At 46.7% G+C, this 15,008-nt stretch overlaps 1 long non-coding RNA gene across 1 annotated transcript; it reads left to right on the top strand.

Moving 5' to 3' along the window:
* The first annotated feature begins 10,291 nt into the window (after positions 1–10,291).
* Positions 10,292–13,681, top strand: LOC127313355 (uncharacterized). Its single transcript, XR_007858914.2, has 3 exons — positions 10,292–10,901; positions 11,056–11,179; positions 12,041–13,681. It is a non-coding gene; the product is annotated as an uncharacterized lncRNA (long non-coding RNA).
* The last annotated feature ends 1,327 nt before the right edge of the window (positions 13,682–15,008 follow it).

Below are 15,008 nucleotides of genomic sequence, written 5' to 3' on the forward strand. Positions count from 1 at the left end.
GCTGTCCACAACGCAAAGGAAAGAAAGGTCAGGCTAGACAGAACTCAAATTCTGTCAACATGATCATTGACAACATAGAGGAAGGAACTACAGGGTATGGTAATATATTACCTACTGTTCTTTCTGTGTTTCAGCCCACAGAATGGTGGGTTGATACATGTGCTAATGTTCATGTGTGTGCTGACATCTCCATGTTTACCTCCTATCAGGCCCGAGGTTCCTCAGTAATGATGGGGAATGGGTTACATGCTACTGTTCATGGTGTTGGCACGGTAGATCTGAAGTTTACTTCGGGAAAGATTGTGCAACTAAAGAACGTGCTGCATGTCCCTTCTATCAAGAAGAATCTCGTTAGTGGCTCCTGTCTTATGAAAGATGGGTTTAAGTTGGTGTTTGAGTCCAATAAAGTTGTACTGTCTAAGTATGGAACTTCTGTTGGAAAGGGCTATGAATGTGAGGGAATGTTTCGCTTCTCTCTTCCGTGATAATGTTGTGAACCATGTAAGCACTAGTGTTAATGAAACTAATGTTTGGCATTCACAACTTCGTCATGTTAATTTCGGTTGTATGTCGCAGCTTGCTGATATGAGTTTAGTTCCAAAATTCACCTTTGTCAAAGGCTCAAAGTGCCATGCTTGTGTGCAAGCAAAGCAGCCTCACAAGCCTCACAAGCCCGCGAAGGAAAGAAACTTGGCACCACTAGAGCTCATACATTTAGATCTATGTGAGATGAATGGTGAGTTGACAAGAGGTGGAAAGAAATATTTCATGACTTTGATTGATGATTCCACTAGGTACTGTTATGTGTATCTCCTGAAAACTAAAGATGAGGCTCTTGATTTCTTTAAAATCTATAAGGCTGAAGTTGTGAACCAACTTGAAAGAAAGATAAAAAGGGTTCGGTCCGATCGTGGTGGAGAGTACTTCTCTAATGAGTTCAATTTATTATGTGCAGAACATGGTATAATCCATGGGAGGACGCCTCCCAATTCCCCTCAATCCAATGAGATTGTGGAAAGGAAAAAATCGTACTCTAACAAATTTGGTTAACGCCATGTTAGATGTTTCGGGTTTATCCAAGGAATGGTGGGGGAGGCTATATTGACTTCGTGTCATGTCCTAAACCGTGTTCCAACCAAGAATAAAGAGATTACCCCTTATGTAAGAGCAAGATCCATATCCCGTGTTTTGTGTGTTTGATGACAACACTTGAATGAATTTAACCGTGCGCAAAGATTGTCTTTGATAGATTTGCAAGTGCACGGTGCCCTCGCTGAACACATTATGATTGGAAGACTAAAGCGTTGATGTCTACGCACGCTTCTATTCCTGTAGATAGTGTTGGGCCTCCAAGAGCAGAGGTTTGTAGAACAGCAGCAAGTTTCCCTTAAGTGAATCACCCAAGGTTTATCGAACTCAGGGAGGTAGAGGTCAAAGATATCCCTCTCAAGCAACCCTGCAATTAAGATACAAGAAGTCTCTTGTGTCCCCAACACACCTAATACACTTGTCAGATGTATAGGTGCACTAGTTCGGCGAAGAGATAGTGAAATACAAGTAATATGGATGATTGTAAGTAGTAATTGCAATCTGAAATAAAAATGGCAGCAAGCGAACATGTAACAGAACTTGTTGGAAACGGTGTTTCAATGCTTAGAAACAAGGCCTAGGGATCATACTTTCACTAGTGGACACTCTCAACAATGATCACATAACTGAATAAATAAATGCTACTCTTAAACACTCTCTTGTTGGATAACAAACACCATTCATTGTGTAGGGCTACAAAGCACACCTCAAGGCGGAGTAAACAAGCTCCACAACGTCCGGAGTTCATATTAAAGCAACCTCTAGAGTGCATAATAGACCGTTGCAATTTAGACCGAGTACTAACATAGCATACACACTGTCACCAATAGCTATGAAAGGCGGAATAGATCACATCAATACTATCATAGTAATAGTTAACTTCATAATCTACAAGAGATTACAATCATAACCTACGCCAAGTACTACATGATGCACACACTGTCAACTTTACATCATGGAGGAGGAATAGACTACTTTAATAACATCACTAGAGTAACACATAGATTAATAGTGATACAAAGCTCATGATCACATAAAGATCACACCATGGGAGAGAGATGAACCACATAGCTACCGGTAGAGCCCTCAACCTCGGGGGAGAACTACTCCCTCCTCATCATGGGAGACAGCAATGGCGATGAAGATGGCGGTGGTGTCGATGGAGATGACTCCGGGGGCAATTCCCCATCCCGGCGGCGTGCCGGAACAGAGACTTCTGTCCCCCGAAACTTGTCTTCGTGATGGCGGCGGCTACGGAACTCTTCGTGAAATATTGTCGATTGATGTAGGGTTTTCGCGTCGCGAGGAATATATAGGCGAAAGGGCGGCGTCGGAGGTGCCTGGGGGTGGCCTCCCCACCTGGTGGCGCGGCTAGGGAGGGGCCCGTGCCCAGGTATGGTGTGGGCCCCCTTGGCCCCCCTCCGGCACTTCTCTGGCTCTCTGGGTCCGTCTCGGTAAAATAGAAGGTTTGGCTTTTGTTTCGTCCAATTCCGAGAATATTTCCTGTGTAGGATTTCTGAAACCAAAAACAGCAGAAAACAGGAACTGGCGCTTCGGCATCTTGTTAATAGGTTAGTACCGGAAAATGCATCAAAATGATATAAAGTGTATATAAAACATGTGAGTATTGTCATAAAACTAGCATGGAACATAAGAAATTATAGATACGTTTGAGACGTATCAAGCGTAGCTCTTAGGTTTTCTAGTTTTGTGTGTGTGTCGCGAGGTAACAAGGTAGGAGAGGAAAAGAGGAAAAAGCAGTTTCAGCCAAAGCGGTACTACCGGTACCAGGAGCGGTAGTACCGCTACCCTACTGGTACCGCTCAGAATGTCTCACAGAACAAATGTCTCACAGAAGTACCGCTCAGAAGTACCGCTCTGGAGGTTTCTCACGCAAATCTCTCACAGAACAAATTACGGTACCTCTACAGTAGCTTGAGCGGTAGTACCGCTTGAGAGCGGTAGTACCGCCCAAGGTACCGCTTAAGTACCGTAACTTAAGTTACGGCAGTACCGCTTCGGTACCGATGTGGTACCGCTTGGGATCCAGTAAGGTTTGGAGGCCATTGCGGTACCTCAGGCAGTACCGCGAGCGATAGTACCGCTATGTGTCCACGTGGACAAGTTCTGTGGGGATTTCGAATCTAGAGCGGTAGTACCGCTTACCAAAGCGGTAGTACCGCTTAGGCAGAAACTGCACATAACGGTTGGATTTGAGGAGACCTATATAAAGGCCTCTTCTTTCCCAGCTCGTTTCTAGCTCTTCTCTCTCTCCTACATTGTTGCTGAGCTCAAACTGGGTGGATCTCCCTACCTACCCAATCAACCTTGCTCATACTTTGAGGAGTGGTGGAGGAGACCCCAATCTATCGTTCTACCGAGAGAAATTTCACCAATTCGTGGTAGTCCTTAGTGGATCTTGGTGGTAGGGTTCCTATGGTGGGATCTTGGAAGAAGTGCACCTATGGAGGCGAGCTTGGTGTTGTGCTAGCCCCATAGGTTGTTGGGAGCCTCCTTGTGTTTTGGAGCTCGTCCCAACCTTGTGAAGGAATCACGGCCTCGACCGGTGCCATAGTGGAGAAGGGGGAGCACCTTCGTGGAGCTCTCTCGAGGAAGAAGGTGTGGCCTTCCTTCGTGGTGTGGCCGCCTAGCCCCTTGTGTGAGGCTAGCACCTCCTCAACGCAGACGTACTCCCTTTTGTGGGAGGAACTGCGGGAAACAAACCTCGCCTCGTCTTCGCGCCCTCCGATTGTCCCGCTCCTTACTCTTACTATCTTGTTTGGTTCGTTTACTTGTTGCACTTGTCTAGGATCATACTAGCATCACCTTGAGCATCAAAGCTATCACCTTTACTTCCGTTGCACTAAAAATTGAAAAAGGCTAAAACTTGGCGTAGCGTCCATTCACCCCCCCACTTGTTCGCTACGATCCATTCAGTTGGTATCAAATCAAGGTTTTCTTGCTCGGGCTTTACCGCCTAAGAAATGGCCGAACAAGAGACGGTTGCGAATGGATCCCTTCCCGGTGAGCAATCACCTCCATCATCAATTGCCGATAATACTCCGGCTACTTTGGATGACCTCAAGAAATTGGAGTCATCCATTGTATCTCAAATGAAGGCTATGATGATGGAGTTGATTGCTCCAAAACCAAACCCCCATCATAGATCCTAAGGGAAGTGTCGATGTTCCTCCACAACAAGTCAACACTCTTCCTCTTGCTGGTTTTGTTGAGCAATCGACAAAACCTCCTCGAGAAAGGGAACTTGAGGATGTTGACACTTCATCAAAAGGGAAGGATGAACCTCCGGTTGCGAGACAATTAGGAGGTAATCATGCGGTGCCCTCACCAAGTGATTACACTGTAAATGTCCCAATACCTATGCCTCATATTTTGACTCATGGTTCACCACCGCTACTTGAATCTAATAGCTTTGAAAATTTGCAATTCTTAATGCGTTCTCATGTGCGCAGTGCTTCTACCGAGCTTTGGCGCATCATTGAGGAGGGCTATTCACCACGAGACCCTAAGAACTTGACAAGAAGGGAAGTACTGGATGACCAACAAAACGCCACCGCCATCAACATGATCCACATGGCCGTCACGCCCAAGGACCGCGCTCATATCCGCTCGCTCAAGACCGCCAAGGAAGCATGGAATAAACTCGACAAGCTCTTCCTCGGAAATGAGAGCATTCAAAGCTCTCGGTTCGATGAAGTGAACAACATGGACGACAACTTCATCATGAATGAGGGAGAATCGCCCGAAGAGATGTACCGGCGCCTTATTGCTCTCGCCATGCAAATGCAAGATCTTGGAGCAATGTTTGTGGATGACCCTTGGATCAAGAGAAAGTTCTACAATGCTCTCCTTCCTTATGAGGAAGTAAAGTTGACGGCCATCCGCCAAAATGCCTCTTTCCATGCTATGACATCCGATGAAGTACTTAGTGAAGTCATCGCTTTGGACATCTCTAAGAAGAATGCGGAAGATCTTATTGATCGCGCCCACAACACCCGCAAGCCCAACCTTGCATTGAAGATGAAGGAGCATGGAGCTAGTGAGAGCGATGAGGATCCCATTGAGTGGGGTCCGGATGATCTCAAGGCCAACTATCATGAACACATGGCTCTTGCCGCCAAGAATTTTTAGAGTGGAAACAAGACACGAAGCTCAAGGCCAAGAAGATACTCACCTCATGATTCTACTAGACACTCCTCCAAGAGCCCAAGGGAGGAACAAAAGGGAAGATCTTGCTACAATTTCGGCGACAAAAGTCACTTTGTTGCGGATTGTATCTATGAGAGAAGGGAAGACAACGGTGGAAGGCTCGTCCGTAAGAGCAAGTTCAAATCCCTCTCCAAAGGTTTCTCCAAGTTCTCCTCCAACTCCGATGACACCAAGATCTCCTCCACCAAGAAGCCTAGAACCTTCATTATTCGTGAGGAGTACTCCTCCCATGAAGGTGATGAGCGTGAAGACAAAGGGAAAGAAGAGGGAGTGGCCGCTGTCGCCATTTCCACTCCCTCCATCTCTCTCTCCGACTCTCCAAATGAGAACCTCATCACCAACACCCCTCGTTGCTTAGTGGCAAAGGTATTGTTGGAGGTAGAATCCCTTTCCGAACCTACACCTTCTTCAAATACTATATCTATTGTGGGTCTGGATGCTCCTCTCAATAACATGCTAGGAGATCAAGACCATATGGTGGAAAAGGAGAGGTTTGAGAAGGAGGCGGAATTAGAGCTTCTCTCTCTCACTCAAGCTCATGAGGAAGAAGTGTGCATGCGTATGTCTCTTGAAGCTAGTGCTATTATTCTTGAAGACTCCAACAATTCCCTCATCTCCCAACTCATCAAGGACCAAGATTATGCACTTGGTTGGGTGGATGAGCTCAAGACAAAGAAGCTTTATCTTGAAGAAAGCCATGAATGGTTGCTTGAGGATGTTGCAACCCTTACCAAGGATTTCAAATCCTTGGAAAGCAAGTTTGAGCTCCTATCCGAGATGGGGAGGCATCCTCAAGAAGAAGTGTACAAGAAGAAAGAAGATGAAGGTCCCAATTCATGTTGCGACAAGCTCCTTGACGAAGTTTGCTTCTTGAGAAGGAACAATGCAAAATTCTTGGAAGTCATTTCTACTCAAGAGAAAGCCTTGGATGAGTACTATCACTTGAGTAAAGAGAAGGTGCAATGTTGTGACCATGAAGAGGAGATTGCCACTCTAAAGAGACACAAGGCCAAGCTAGTTGAAGTAAATGATAGGCAAAATGAGTCCTTGATAGAGTGGGTTCGTTTGAGCAAGGAAAATGTCACTTGTTGTAACCATGAGGATGAAATTGCATCTCTAAAGAGGAGCAAGGCCAAGCTTATGGTGATCAAGCTCATGCAAGATGAAGCTTTAAAAGAATACCAACTCTCAAGCAAGGGCCACATTTGTTGTAACCATGAAGACGACATTGCCACCTTGGAAAGACAAAATAGTTTGCTCTTGAAAAGGAATTCTCTTCTTGAAGAAGCTCTATCGGAACAATTCCGGGTGAATAAGGAGAAAGAGATTCAAGTATTTGAAATAACTCACCCTCACCCGGATCATGAAGATGAAGTCAATCGCTTGAAGTCCGAAATTGAAAGCCTCCAAATCCATGCCCAATTCTTGGAAGGAGTCATTGAAGCTAGAGTTGAAGCCCTTGAGGACTCATGCAACGAAGGAGAAGTGGAAATCAAGCCAAAGAAGGATCAATATAAAGAGGAACGTCATGATAGGGCCCATTGAAAAATGGGTTCCTATTTCCAAGTCTTGATCCATGAAGGGCCTTGCTTTCGGTGGTGCTTATTGGGTGGTTGATTTTGAAGCCACAAGTCTTATGACCGGAAGGAAGGAATTCGTTGTCGTCATCAAGTCATCTATCTCTACCATTCTCTTGACGACAACACAAGCAAGCTTAAAGGTATTGGGCCTTGACAAGGTGGTGATGATGTCCTACCTTGTCAAGACCCTTGTTTATGATTCTCTCCGTTCATTGCTTTACACGCTTGGGTCTTTGTACCTACTACAATGAACATGTGGTAGCTCTCTTGTGGAGCTAGTCTCTCCAAGAGGCCACGGTCTCGGACTAATAGAAAATGCTTCCTTGTGTAGAGATCGTGTTTTGTAGGATTTGCGTTGAAGGAAATGAACCATGATGAAGTTTGTCAAACAAGTTCAATGCAAGTTCTACACCATGATCCTCGCAAGAAGGAGCAACAATGGAATGGAGTTCAAGCTCAATATATTGGATGTATTCATTGGCAAAGAAGGAATCCGTCATATATTCCTAGCCATTTTCTTACCCTAACAACATGGGGCTGCCGGAAGTGAGAGACAAACCTTAGTTGAAGACACTCAAACATGATGATGGAGTATGAGTCTATTGTGTGGTTTGTGGTATTGTGTGATGAGACTCTTTTGATGAAGAAGATATTTCTTTGGAGGGGGCGACGTGCTTCTTGTGAGAAAGGAGATGCAATTCCCCCAGTTACCATAGGAAGGATGGGTGTTGGCACTCGCCGACCTCAAAAGCTACCTTCTACGAGTGCCGGGGAAGGATGAAGTTCCAACTATGTGGAGCCATCTACACCACAAGGCCAAGCTTCTTCCGTTGAAAAACCAAGTGAAAGATCACCTCTTCCACAACCTCAAGTTCGGCTTCAACAACAATGGGGGTCATGGCGAGGACCTAAATCTTATTAAAGATCAAAGGACCTCTCAAGAATCTATTCCTATGGTCTATTCTCGCCGGTGTGCAAAAGTTCAAGACCCTTTCATATCTCAAGCAAACTACATCAAGACATACTCAAGGGCAAGATATGTAAGGGGTCAACGGTATGGAAACCCCAAAGTACCCCAAGTGTCAACACACCTTTGATGAGACCGACAAGAAAATGATCTCATGCTCTACCGGTCAACGATAAGGTTTGCTTCTCTCCCTTTGTGCGTTTCATTTGGACATTGCATCGAGAGTGGACATTCATACCACTTTCGTGCTACATGTCTAGATGGAAAGCATGCATGAACATAGGGGGAGTGCGGTTTAAACTTATTGAGCTATCCCTCCCCCCATAATGCATAAATAAACCCGAAACATTCTCTATTTGTTATCTAAGTGACTAATGAGCTTCATGTTGAGTTGTGGCCATGAGTTCTAGATATATCTACGCAACCTCACACCACTTTACTCTCACATGGTGGCTTCGGCCATCAACCTCCTCTTTGAGGAGTTTTTCTTTTTGTTTCTTCTTGTTTTCTTTGATCTCTCTTTTGTTTTTCTTTCTCTTTTCCCTTGTTTCTTGTTTTTTCCTTTCTCCGTGTTCTTCGGGGGAGATTCACCCAAGCTTGGCTTTTCATGCCTTGATTCTTGCAAGTACCTTAACAGTTCCGTCATCTAATCCTAAGCCAATATCTACCGCTTGAGCCAATTCAGTCTAAAAGCACAAGTCTACACCAAAATCTGAGTGTCTTTGAGCTTTGGAGACCGGTACTACCGGGTCTCAGGCTGGTACTACCGCTTAGGGGCAGTAATCTGACGACAGTCAGAAGTTTTCCCCAGAGCGGTACTACCGCCCGAGGTACCGGGCAAGTACCAGTAAGCGGTACTACCGCTCCTATGAGCAGTACTACCGCTTGCGTTTTTGACTTAAGGTACCGGGTGGAACGGTTCTTCCCCAAAATCACCACACACCTCCACTCACCTCGAGTCAAACGCGCCCCCAAGCTCAAGACCTCAAGGAGACCGGCCCCGATCTCCTTCTCCAGCCGCCCGTGGCCAAATCTCCTCCGTGGAGAAGCTTCCCCATCCTCTTCTCCGCCATGTCCTCCGGTATGAACCCTAATCTCTCTCTAGGGTGTGCTGAACTCCCTAGATGCATAGGCTAGGGTTTGATGGGGGTTTGTGGTGGAGAAACTCTCTTGGAAGCTCTACATGTACGGGGATACTAGCTAGAAACAATGTGTGACACTATGAACTACTTTGCCATGTCCTCAATCTCGATCTAGATGTGCTGAGCTTGAGCGGTAGTACCGCTCATTCACGGGCGGTACTACCAGTCCAAGCGGTACTACCGGGTCAGGTTGCGGTACTACCGCTTTGACTAGTTTCACCAATGTTGCTTGTTAGTGTCCTCCTTGATCTTTAATTCCATGGCTTGTGCACTTATCCCCTATTCCCTCCCAAACCTTTGCTATTCACAGGATCATCCATGCCCCGTGGTGGCGGCAAGGTCAAGCCTCCCACTCGTCGTCATCGTGAGGAGGAAGAGCAAGAAGAGATTATGCCAACAAGAACCACCAAGCGTCAAAAGGATGCATCAGTGTCAGCTAGCAAGAGGACTGCCTCGGGTCCTCAAAAGTCAATGACCGATCTCAAGAAAGCCCAATTCTTGCAAGTACGAGGGGCCAATCCGTATTTGTTGCCAAGGAATGCTCGTCAATGCCCCAATCCTTTCTTCTATCATGCCAACCAGGAGAGGATCTACAACGAGGTCTATGAGGCTAAGGAATTCAATTGTTGCCCCAATACTCCATCAGCATGGACAAGCTCAACTCCAACCTCGAGTACTTTGGGGAGTGTAGCGACCCGGAAAAATACCCCTAATAGAATTGTTTGTTCTTTTTCTTCTATGCATCATCATCCATGCATCATATTATTTACATTTTTTTATTAAATAAAAATTATTTGCATAAACTATTTTGTTTCCCTCTCATATGGTTTTATAAAACCCTCCCACTCTTATTCTTATTTAAATAAAACAAAATAAAATTTGATTTTCGAATCTTAAAATAAAATAAAAAATTGTTTTTGTTTAACATAATGTTTTCAAGTTTGCTCTTTATCTTTCCTTCTCTTTTCCTTTGACTCTCCAATTCTTTTCCATTCCCCTTGCTCTTTTCCTTTCATTCTCCTTTCTCTCTATCTAGTTTCTGCCAACTCTTTAAGCAATTCCAGTTTTGGCAGAGTAGGCCGAGGCTCCCTTCTGGCCACTCCTTCCTTGCAGCCTTTGTTTCACCTATCCTAATCTCTGAGCCCAAGAGCAACAGCTCGGTACAACTCCAATGCCACACTTGTTTTCCTCTTCCTGGACAGCACACATGAGGCGTGACCCTCCTTTGCACAGGTCACAGTACACCAATGCAGCCTCCACCTGCTCCCCTTTTTCTTTCCCCTCTCTCAAGTCGAACCCAAGGAAGAGAAAACCCCATCGTCTCCACCCATGCATCGCCGTCGCCCGACCATCTCCGGCCACCCCTCGTCAAGCTGAGGCCACCTCCAGCTTCGCCTTGACGTCGCGATTCTCATCGTTCAAGAAAATCTAGCAGCTGGCCTTCCAATCGTCGTCAAGGTCGCCTTCTTCCTCTCCGGCTGCCGCGCTCCGGCGAGGTTTCCGGCCGCCTCCGACCTCGCCCGCCCCAGCCGAGGTGTTCATCAGTTTCCTGGTGAGACGGCGCCCCTTTTCCCCTCTCTTCTCCGTCCTGTTTTCTCACTTTTCGGCGTCGCCAAAATCTGACGAAACTGTCGGTGTTGCTGTCCGAGAGAAAATCGCCGAAAGAACCTGCTGGAGATCGCCGTCCTTGCCGTCGTTGTTCGCCGCCGTTCGCTGCACCGAACGCGGGGATGGAACCTTCGTGGCGCCCTCTTCCTCCTCGCTAGCTTCCGGAGCCGGAGCTGATCAAGTTCTTCGTCACCGTCGACCATGTCTTCGTCCAGGAGTTCGACGTCTTCCGTGGCCTCGTCTCCGCCCTTCCCCGAGCCTCATCGACGACTCCAACGTCTCGCGGTGAGCTAACCATCCTTTTCTGCGTCGTCCTGGTTCGGCCACCTCCATTGTTTCCGTGGTTGGCGCGATCTTTCTCTTCTACATGTGCGCTGTGAAGGTTCAGTTAGCAAGTGTCCACTTCTTGTGTTAATTCAGTTAACCGTTCATCCTCCAGATCCTCTCCAAAAATTGCAGCCGTGCCCGACCTGGAGCGTCTCCGTCGCGATCATCGATGACCTGGTCCTGCTTTGCGCCGTTCACAGCTTCCCAAGTCCGAGCAATTCACCAACCACCCCGCAGTGAGCATCTCTCTGTTTTCACTCATCTTCCTCGTTTCTGTAACTGTAGTGTCACCGTCGTCTCAATCGATCACCACGTCGTGCCTTGCTTTGTTCCCTGCGAGTAAATCCTTTGGTCACCAGTTGCTTTGCTCGTTGCTGCTCCACGCACGTAATCAGCTTATCAGCTGCACACTTCTACACCTTTTCTCAGGTAGCACCACACACGCGAGTATATCAGTTGATCTAGCTGTATGCTTGCTTCAGCTAGACATGAACCATCAATCGATCCAGCTGCATGTGTGCATGATTAACTGCTAGCTATTCATCCCGTATGGGTTGTCTCATGTCTCTTTCTTTTCCGGTACAATTTTCGTCAGACAAAACATCACCTCCCAGTTTCACGTCTCTCTACTCTGTTTCTTCTATTTTTCAATTGTATAAACATGTTTATTTTTTTATATCTTCTAATATATAGCTCAATACCAGAAGTTTTATATATGAAATTCACTCAGAAAAAAAAACCAACAATTCTGAATCTGACATCCATGTGCATGTTTCCATCTTGCATCATGTCGTTTCGTGCTAGTTTGCATTATCACCTAATAAATAACATATGGAATATGTGGGATATTGTATAATTATTGTCCCGGTTCCATTTAATTTTGCCGTAGCTCACCCATGCCATGTTTTGCCATGCTAATCAACATTTAATATGCGGGGTAGAAAAATAACTTGAACCTAATAATTGTGTGTCGGAATTCCGATTCCGCTTAAATTGGATAGTTGCACCCCATCATCGTTGCCATGCCATGTTATATCATCTTCGTCATGCCGGTTCTTATTTTGTAGTAGTAAGACTTGCATCCGTTGTTTGTCCAGCATTTGCTTCTTCCCGGATAGGATCACGAAGTGATGTGGTGAGATACGACAAGTCCTCCGGATGTTTCTCGGCAAGCTTTAACAGGCAAGCATTTCCTCTATACTCCTGCCCCTGCAGAAGTCGCTCACCTATTTTATTTTGCCTTCTCCCTCATGCTATCCTTAAGTTGCGTTCTTATCACGTGTCCCTTCCACTTGTTACCTAAAGCAGCCCATATTGCCACCACCAACCACCAACCTCCTACAGCTGTTGTTTGGTTATCGGGTCTGCCTTGCTAGTCGTAGCGCATGCTAGTGCTGTTTTATCTCGTTACCGTTATCGCTATCTTATCGGGTTATCTGTTGGGGAATCATGACACATGGTTTATGGTTATATCTGTTGAGGATATCATGGTTACTTGTTAATAGTTGTTAAGCGGAGACATCGGTGGGTCAGCTGATCGTTTTGTGACGGCTCACTTGTGTTTCTTTAAAACCTAGGACCCCGAGTTCTTGTTATCTGTTCCGAGACTGAGCGCTCTAACCACATGTGGGTATGTTTCTGGGTCTCCCCTCGACCACTGCCGGAATCAACAGCTTTGTCCAGTGGCCACAACTAGTTTGCAATGTTTTACCATTTGTTGTTTGCGTGCATGCCAGCCTGTTACTTATTTACTTTGGGAAGCCCCTGGGTGCCTTGTATCCCTTGTTTCTGGTATGCACGTATAGGTCGCGGAGCCTCTGTGAAGTGGTTTATCGCCCCAGTGTGTGTTTAAACCACCTAGCACGCTGGCGCACATAGCTAGGTCCGCTTCGGAGATTCGGCCGGACTTCGATACGGGTTCAACTTGGTTAGGTGGCTTCCTGAACATTGTTGTCGCGAAGGAGAGTGCGAGTCGTGATATCCACCTGTCGCAAGTGGGTTGATCGTGCGTGTGGGCACATTTGGGCACCCCTGCAGGGTTAAATCTTATCGATAAGTCGTGTCCGCGGTTATGGACGACTTGGAGCTGTATGACTCGACCATAGACAACTTACACTTGTTGGTCATTCATAATAACTTGCGTAGTAAGTTAGCACAACTTCAATAATAAATGGTTAAAACTTGTCTACCGTGTGAGTGCCCTTATAAGTACTTCCTTGCGAGGGGGAAACGCATCGGCTGTGTTATGTTTGCAGAGTATAGAACTGCTAGTTATGCGCTCTCTCACCTTCTCTGTTTAGACGAATGTTGTAGAGTGTCTCTATAGGTTTTTAGTGCTTGCGCGCTGCCGCTTAACCCCACCATATTGCCTATGACGTTCCTCTTGCGTCCTCTAAGTCCCCTGCGTGCCTCAAGTACAAAGGACGACTGGTTGACGAATGCTTATACGTCTTGAAGTCTTGTTAAGTACGAACCCGTACTTATTGCTGCTTCTACGGGATATAACCGGGCAGGTGTGAAGATCGATACGATGAAGACGACGCTAGCAAGGTTACCCTTCCGGCTTGGCCTGGGCAGGGTTATGGACGCCACTGGTTATCTTCAGGACTCTTAGTCCAATTTGTATCTTGTCCGTACTCGGATGTATTTGATCTTCTGTATGATTTGGATCTTTGTATTGTATATTTGTATCTTGACTCGTTGGAGTCGTTGTTGTAATATATGTTTCTTGTGGGCTCTATTGTAATCCTGTTGTAATGTTACCTCTCGTGATTGATTCCACCCGCATCGCGTGCATGCTTCGGCGTGTACGAGGCGCTTGGTGGTGCGTCTCCTAGAATCGATATCGTGCGGATTTCGGCGGATTCGCTGGGATCCTCATGGTACCGGTTTTAGGGCGTCACAGGGAGGCTCTTGAGATTTGTGAAGAACAAGGGCTTACTCCTTTGATGACTTTCTCCCACAACTACTCCAAGGAAGTGATATGCCAATTCTATGCCACCGCTGTGTTTCTTGAGGATGAAGGTGGCTTCCGCACCTTGAAGTGGATGACTCGGGAGCATGTGATGGAGGCCACGTGGGAGGACTTTGCTAGGGGCATTGGATATGAGCTTCCCGACTATGACATCAACTACTTCCGGATTCATCTTCAGCCCAAGCCGATGGCCAAGGAGAAGATGGCCAACCTCTACATCCCCGGAAGGATGTTGTGTGGAAGTGCTTACAACCTCCTTCCCGTCTACGACATCATGAAACGCATCTACCGCAGCACCATCAACCTCAAGCACACCAACCATGATGAAGTGCATGGGTTTCTTGTGAACCTTCTTGTGCGCACTGATGAGATGAGGGGCCGCGGCAAGCAGCTGGACGTCATGGACTACATTTGGCATGAGATGCGTGATTGTGCCTTTCTACGCAAGCTTCCTCAGTATGCGCCCTACGTCATGAAGCTCATTTGTCTCAAGTGGGAGCAAGAGGGCCGTGGAGATCTCCTAGAGCAATGTCGCCCCAACATCACTATCCATAAGGAGAAGAGCCCACTTGTCAAGAATCATGATCTTCCAAGGTTTGGCAAAAATGCCCCCAAGGACAAGGAGGAGGAGGAAGCCGATAGTGATGACTCCGACTTCGTGCCCAACTCCGTCAAGACCAAGGGCCTCTTCGCCAAGCTCACCGCTCGCCTCAAGAAGTCCTTTTGCTTCAAGAGGGACCTCGAATATAGGATGTACCAAGCCCACCATGACAACAAGAAGATCCGCCAACGCCAAAAGGCGATGATGAGGCACATGCAGCTTCCCATCTCCGAGGGCTCCGAGGACAACATCACACTTCCCGGTGAGTGGACGTCGAAGCTTACTTGGTCAAGTTCCGAGGACTCCATCCCCGAGCCACCTCATGGAAAGGGCCATGCTCAAGATGAAGACGAAGATGAAGAGGAGGAGGAGGACGATGATGACGAGTGATCCCCTTGGGGCGTTAGTATGCTTCTTCTCCCTTTTTGGTGTTTGGATGCCAAAGGGTGAGAAGTTGATCTATTAGGACGGGTATTTGCATGGGGATGCC

This window comes from Lolium perenne, chromosome 7 (assembly GCF_019359855.2).
Source record: "Lolium perenne isolate Kyuss_39 chromosome 7, Kyuss_2.0, whole genome shotgun sequence".
NCBI classification, from domain to species: domain Eukaryota; kingdom Viridiplantae; phylum Streptophyta; class Magnoliopsida; order Poales; family Poaceae; genus Lolium; species Lolium perenne.